Source organism: Mastomys coucha, unplaced genomic scaffold (assembly GCF_008632895.1).
Source record: "Mastomys coucha isolate ucsf_1 unplaced genomic scaffold, UCSF_Mcou_1 pScaffold22, whole genome shotgun sequence".
NCBI lineage: Eukaryota > Metazoa > Chordata > Mammalia > Rodentia > Muridae > Mastomys > Mastomys coucha.
The window spans coordinates 170,190,460-170,197,959 of NW_022196905.1; the positions used below are offsets into that span (position 1 = coordinate 170,190,460).

Here is a 7,500-nt window from a genome sequence, read left to right on the forward strand (position 1 = left end):
GAAAGGAGATATCAAATGACATGTAAATTAAAAAAAAAAAAGACTGATTTTGTAGTCCAAACTCCTAACTTTTAAACACTGAACTTTGCTCATTGTACACTGGGTCTCAGAAAGCATGTTTCCAGCTCTGCTTCTGTAAGCTTCCATGGCACATCTGTGCAACCCGGACACTCATCAGCACTGGACTTGGCAAGCAAGCAGTATCTGCAGGATTTCAGGTGGAGATAACTGCACCCCACAGTGTGCAGCCTTGCTACTTGACTGCAGCTCTGTTTTAGCAAACACCCATGCCTTGACGAGCTGATTTTATGCATCTTACAATATGATTTAGAAACAAAGCCTCTCCTATCCTTCAATAGTATCTTATATCCTATAGATTAACGTATGGTTATGGGAAATGATTGATCTTTGGAAGAAAGCTCTATTATTGCCTTTCTTAACTTTAGGGGACATTCTGCCGTGAACAGAGAAATTAACTTTTCAAATGTTTGTGCAATTTATACAAGGTATTGAAGACTGTTTCCCACAATGTATGTGGACAGAGAATAATGGACCAAGCAGGCAGTGTAAACAGCTGAGGTCACATATGTAGTACATGGGGTAACATGGTTTAATGTTTCATCTCTTCAGTTCCCTTTGACCTCTGCTTATTGCAGTGCTGATGGTATGCTGTCAGCTTCAGACAAGGGGAGCCAAAGATGATTTTTCCATGTTCTTATTTGCTATAGACTCACAAGAAAGCCAGACAGCTGGACATCCTCATGAACAACAATGAACAGATGCCCTTTTGTGAAGAGGAGTTAAGCTTTACATGAATGGCATTGCTGTTCAAGATGATACCCACTACAAGGGTAATATATAAGATCTGTTTGAGCCTTGGAAGTCAAAAATGTGAAGGTAATAATGGTGGAAACTTGAGGAAGTTCATAATCTAAAAAGACAAATGAATTCACAAACAACTTCAAAATAATTATGATTATAGATATCATGATAACAGTCCTAAAAAATTCTGTGGGAAGACAGAGATGGAAACTTGGAGTCATGAAAGATAGTAGACAATTAGATCAATTTGAAGTCCAAATTGATCTAAGAGGCTAGTGAGGTCAGTGGGATTAACAGATTTGTTAAGCTGACATCTATGTAGCAAGTAGGATAATCCATCTATAGTGATATAACATAAGAATAAATAGTGAGAGACAGGGATATGGAGCTATGCATGTGCTCCCAGGAGAATAACGAACACAGGCAAAACACAGTCAGGGAAAGTGGCCCCTACCTCTGAGCCTAAGCATTTTCCCAAGCATCTAAGACAATGGTTCTCAACCCTCCTAATGTTGTTGTGACCCAACCATGAAATCACTTTTATTGCTCCTTTCTAAATGTAATTTTGGTAGTGTTATGAATCATAATGTAAATATCTACGTTCACTGATGGTCTTAGGTGACCTATCTGAAAAGGTCAGCTGACCCCCCGCCCCCCCTCCCCACAAAGGGGTTGTGAACCACAGGTTAAGAATCTAAGTGGTGGTCACTCACTCATTCAGGTGGAGCCCAGCACACCTGTAAGGATTTCATGGGGAAAGACAGGCAAAGGAGGTTACACCTGAAGATGTTAAGGTATATGAACATTTATTTATTCCCATATTTAATTTTGTGAGCAGGAGGCACAGGCCCGAGCAGTTCCCAGCATATGAAATGACTTATTGAAGCCAGGAAGCTGAGATGTACAATAGAGATAACTGAATGTCTTTTTATTTCTTTTCTGATTTTCAAAAAGAAACCACCTCTAAAAGAAAAATAAAACAATCCTGTTTGACTCCAGCATGTAAGTATAGAGCACCCTGTGGCTGTAAATGAGATTTTTCTAATTTCTTAACTCATTCTTGCCACAATTGCATAGATATTTTAGAAGCATCTCAAATAAACATCGTATTTACATTTTATTCAGCATGTCTTAAATTATGTTCCTTTTTTAAAAAAAAATCAACAATATAGTGATTTCCTATTGTGTATTCGTTCAAGTGTCCAACTTGATAGAACAGGCTCAATTATAAGAGAGGGATACTTCTTATAGTTCTCAGCCCAAAATTAGGTAGCGTAGCCAAGTGTCTAGGGTTCCTTGACCAAGGGTTTAATGCTACAGGCACAATACCTCTTAAGCAGATGAAGGAGCGAAAGAAAAACAGAGAATAAAAGAGAGCACTAAGCCTCCAAATGCTCACCCATGAAAATAAACAACTACGAATAATTGAGTATTCCTGGTTTTGACAATGGTCCAGCAGCAGATGCCACAGCATGTTGTCTCTTCCAGCCCAAGTGAACCAGACGGATGAGGGAGGGCCTGTGGGAGTTGTTCCCTGGAGACAGGCTTCTGCCAGCTTAGTGGGGGGTCAATGTAGGCTGCCTTTATTTATCTATTTTTACCTTTCTAAACTCACTTTGGTAACTAGGTTTCCGCTATTTCCAGCCCCCAGTAGTTGGTGGCCAGCCAGTTTCTCTCTGTTTCTACCATAGTGTAATTACGGGGAATCTTACTTAAGGGGGATGGATGACAGTCACCCTGTGCATACAGTAGAACTTGACCATGAGGAGGTTCACAACTGACTTAGAAATGAAAGAAAGAGGAAAACAACTGCCACTTCCCTCAAGAAAACACTCAAATGCACATAAAGGTTTCTATTTTGATTCTCAAGTTTGTACTTAACAGAGGGCAACTCACAGGGCTTAGCAATGAGAATAAGCAAGGGAATACAATGGGCAGACAGATGGGGCTCTGTTCCACTTTGGTAATGGCTAGATGACCTTCCCCTTCAGTCACATTCTCTGTCTTTTGGCAACAAGTTGAGCAAAGCAGACATAGGAAATTCTAAATGGGGTAAATAAAAACACCTCAAATAATACTACATACATTCTCAGGACTGAAGGTGCAGGGCAGACACCAACTAGCAGCCCTCACATTCAGGAAGCTCAGTAGAAATTCTCAATTAGAGACCCAATACTAGGCTTCCTGAATTAATTGAACTGAATCTTCAGCATTATATGAAGACCACATTGGTGGCTGACTAACATGATGGTGCACGTTGACGTTTTGGAAATATTGTTTCTAGACAAGGTATCCCAATGATATCTGCTCACAGGCTCACAGAATCCTAAACAGTATTATGAAATGATAGAATGAATAACAAACTAAATAATAAATAATATAAGCATAAATAATTTATATTTCTCATATTTCCATTGTTTAGTCCAGAATATCATAGAAGACAGTGCTCGGTATCTGTAGCTTTTACCTCTGATAGGGTCCACTTTGAGGAACAGATGAATCATAAAAATTAAGAGGAGAATTTTCTCAGTTTGCTTTCCTTAAAAAAAAAAATCAAACAATCTCTAAGCAGCAGCATCCAGAGAGCTTCCTGGTGTTTTTGCAGAGATTAGTAACCATGATCATATCAAGATGCTCCTGTCAATATGTCCCCCAGCTCAATGTCCCAGTTGTCTTGGCACTTTTGCCCAACGCAATTTAAAAATTTTTAAATCCTTAATGGCTCATTGGCTCAATGCAGGAAGCATACGGAGCTCAGATGCTGAAACAGAACAGTTTACTGAGCACTATAAAGACAATAGTGAATTGTAAAGTCCCCTCGGATGAGGATCCTCACGTTCATAAACTGCATTTATCTATCAATGATTATTTAGCACATTAAGATGCCTCTATTACTTAAAAAACAATCTTGAAAAGAAGAAACATTATAACAATTATATCTAATTTGCCTATTCATTTATTGCGAATGAAGACTATCCTCATGTGCCATGTGCTATGGGTTAGAAAGTACTTACACACAAAAGTCAGAACTCTTTTCTTTCAGTCTAATAAAACCAGAAAATTATTTTTAAAGTGTTTTTCCTGCAAGCGAATAAAACATCCCAGTAAGATCCTGAAGGCACCCCCATATACACTTTTGATGCCATTACACTAGTTAAATTTCAATTTACATTTTAATACACATTGGTCCCCAAGTCAAATGCAATATTTAATAACAAATCATGTCTTGGCTTGCATAAATAATTTTAAATAAATTAAAGAGCCTCTAACTTGCTACATGGGAAGAAATTAAAAATATGTTGGAAACACTATTAGAGAACCCATTAAGTGACTTGTATAATATGGGCTATAATGATATTCTAACATTTTTGCTTGAAAAAATATTTTTATATACAAATGAGTTTATAATATGAAAAGTACAGTTACTTTAAATCTTAAGAGAAAATCACAGGATTATTATCAGAAAAGGATCTCAGGCGTCTATGAAGGTCAAATGATTAAAAGGAAAGTGACATAATGAAAAATTCCTTTTCCATTATTAATATTTCCTAACCTCTTATTTTATCATGCAGAGAGGAGCAGCGCAGTAGAGACTAACCTAGAACACTCAATTCAGTTAGCATCAGTGAATACCAGCCCATGAAACAGTACTGCAGAGGATCAGGTACGCCACAGTACGTCAGATCATGGCTGCAGAGTATTCACTGGTGTTGTTAGGTTAAATAATTAGTACTCAGGAATATCAGCAATGCTCAGAACAGCTCCATGAAGTAGGTAAGGATTCACTTATAGAGATATTAAGACTGAGAAAAATGACCTATGCTGTCCACCTGTACAAAACTAAGACGATGCAAAACAGAAATGGAAATGGAGCAGGGATGCAGAGTCTAGGCTCTTCTCTCCTGTCCCTCTACACATGCAAAATAGCAGACTGCACTAGTGGAGCAGTGTGTCAGAAAGGCAAAGCCGACACATGCGACAACCATGCGTTTGAAAAGACAAAGTTTTGAACTGAGCACAGGGTCCCCATGAAGGAGTTAGAGAAAGGATCAATGGAGCTGAGGGGTTTGCAGCCCCTTAGGACGAACAACAATATGAACTAACTAGTACCCTCAGAGCTCCCAGATTCTCAACCACCAACCAAGGAGTACACACAGTGGGACTGATTGCTCTGGCAGCATGTGTATAGTGGAGGATTGCAAATTCAATCATCAATGGGAGGAGAGGACCTCAGCCCTGTGAAGGTTCTGTGCCCCAGTGTGGAGGAATGCCAGGGCCTATAAGCAGGAGAGGGTGGGGTGGCAGGCATGGGGAGTGGGGAGGCAGCTGGGGTTTGTTTTTGTTGTTTTTGTTTGTTTCTTTGTTTTTTAGAGGGGAAACTGGGAAGGGAGAAATTTACATGTAAATAAAGAAAATATCTAATAAAAAAAAGAAAAAAAAAGAATGAGATTTACAAATATCTGAGGCAAGTGTTATTCCTCCATCAGGATTTAGGGATAGAAGATTTTCTTAAGAACATGTCTTTGTAAAGAAAAAAGGCATGTACTCATAATAAGTGGATATTAGCCCAAAGGTCCAGAATACCCCACATTCAATTCACAGACCATATGAAACCTAAGAAGAAGGAAGACCAAAATGTGGATACTTTGCTGCTTCTTAGAAGGGTGAACAAATTACTCACAGGAGGAAATATGAAGACAAAGTATGGAGCAGAAACTGAAGGAAAGGCCATCCAGAGACTGTCCCAACTGAGGATCCATCCCATATACAGGCACCAAATCCAGACAATATTGTGGATGCAAGGAAGTGCTTGCTAATGGAAGCCTGATATGGCTGTTTCCTGAGAGGCTCTACCTAAGCCTGACAAATACAGAGGCAGATGCTCAGAGTCAACCATTGGACTGAGCGTGGGGGGTCCCAGATAGGGGATTTGGAGAAGGGAGTGAAGAAGCTGAGGGGGTTTGCAGCCCCATGGAGAGAACAACAGTGTCACCAGGCCAACCTCCTCCCCCAGAGCTCATGGGGACTGCACTACCAACCAAAGAATACACATGGATTGACCCCTGGCGCTGACCACATATGTAGCAGAAGATGGCCTTGTTGGACATCAATGAGAGGAGAGGCCCTTGGGCCTGAGGGTGTTTGATGCCCCAGTGTAGGAAAATGCCATGGATGGAAGAGGAGAGTCTGTGGCTGGGTGGGGAGCACCCTCATAGAGGCAGGGGGAGTGGGGATAGGATATGGGGTTTCATGAAGGGATACCTGGGAAGGGAAAAACATTTGAAATGTAAATAAAGAAAATAACCAATAAAAAAAGAATTTAAAAAAAAAGAAAAAAAAAAGAAAAGACAAAGTGTGAGGTGTACAGTCAAGGTGGATGGGAGAAGAGAACAGGTGGGTTTGAACCAATCTTTGATGGACTTTGTGAACAGAACCATGAGGTTCTAACAGGCACATGGCAATCAGGAATCAAGTGAGCAACAATGGAGGGAGACAACAATAGAGATGGACACAGACCAGGGAAACTGTATTGATAATAGTTCAAAGAATAGGCAACATCGACCTTGGAGGAGGAAGGCTGATGAGAAGAAAAGAAAATGAAGCTCAGAAGACAGAAACCGACTGAGCCAGTGCTGAACACTCTCATGCTGTTTTCTCTATACTGCTTGGATTGAGCATTACACATACCCCACTTTGACTAGGGTTCTGGATGGCCCTTGTAAGTCCACACGGGGAACACAGAGCTGGACTTTAATTATGGGACAAATGGATGCAAACATACTCCCTCTCTTGGTTGACCTGCTACGTTAAAGCCATAAAATATTGGTTGGCTAATTTTAATTAACTAAATAACTATTGGAAAAATATTTCCCAAGGCTCTCACACTGAGAACGGCTTATGAGGTGACCTCTTTTTCCTAGTCTAGGAGGACTCTCATGGTGTCCAGGAGCGGCCCCACAGATCGCCAGTATTATGAAGGTGAAATGCATATTTTAAGAGCGAGATTTCATTTCTGAGGAACCATAAATGTCTTTGCAAATAGCAATTCACTCCTATTCTTAATCCCTAAGCCATCCCCATCTGCTATGGAGAGTTCCTTCAGTCCTCAGACAAATCCCTCTTGTCCCATATTCTTTATGACACTCTCAAAAGGCAGGATTTGAATAAAACAACAATAACCATCTCTCCTGCCCCTCCCTGCTTCCTACTATAGGGTTTTTTTTTTTCTTTTTTCTTATAACAGTCCTAGGCATAAAAAAGGCGGAGTTTGAGGATCCCCAGAAGTGGGCTAATGGGAATGGGTGGGCCGGGAGGAGAAGTTTACATATTATACATCATACTCACATTATAAAGACATAGATGCTGAAAGAGGATTGAGAAACCCTGGACTCCTCAGAAAAGCAATTTTTTTTTTCTTTCTTGTTTTTTCCTCATCATTTTTCAACTATGCATTTTTTTTTTAAAGTTATACTTGGGGTCAGACAAATACAGTTTTGAAACCCATTTCTGTGTTTTAAGGTTAGCAGGGAAAGGACTGAACAGCTGGCTATAAAAAACCTTTAATGTTTTTAATGCCTTATTTTTACAGATTGGCTGGAAAGTGGAATCAACAGCCATCACTCAGCTCTCCCCATGCATGGTCCCCTGAGCACCACCATTGATGGGGAGAAGCAGAGT

At 40.1% G+C, this 7,500-nt stretch overlaps 1 protein-coding gene across 10 annotated transcripts in view; it reads right to left on the bottom strand.

Annotated features, from left to right (window-relative positions):
- Positions 1–7,500, bottom strand: part of Unc5d (unc-5 netrin receptor D) — a 533,275-nt gene that overhangs the window by 213,632 nt on the left and 312,143 nt on the right. The window lies entirely within an intron of this gene.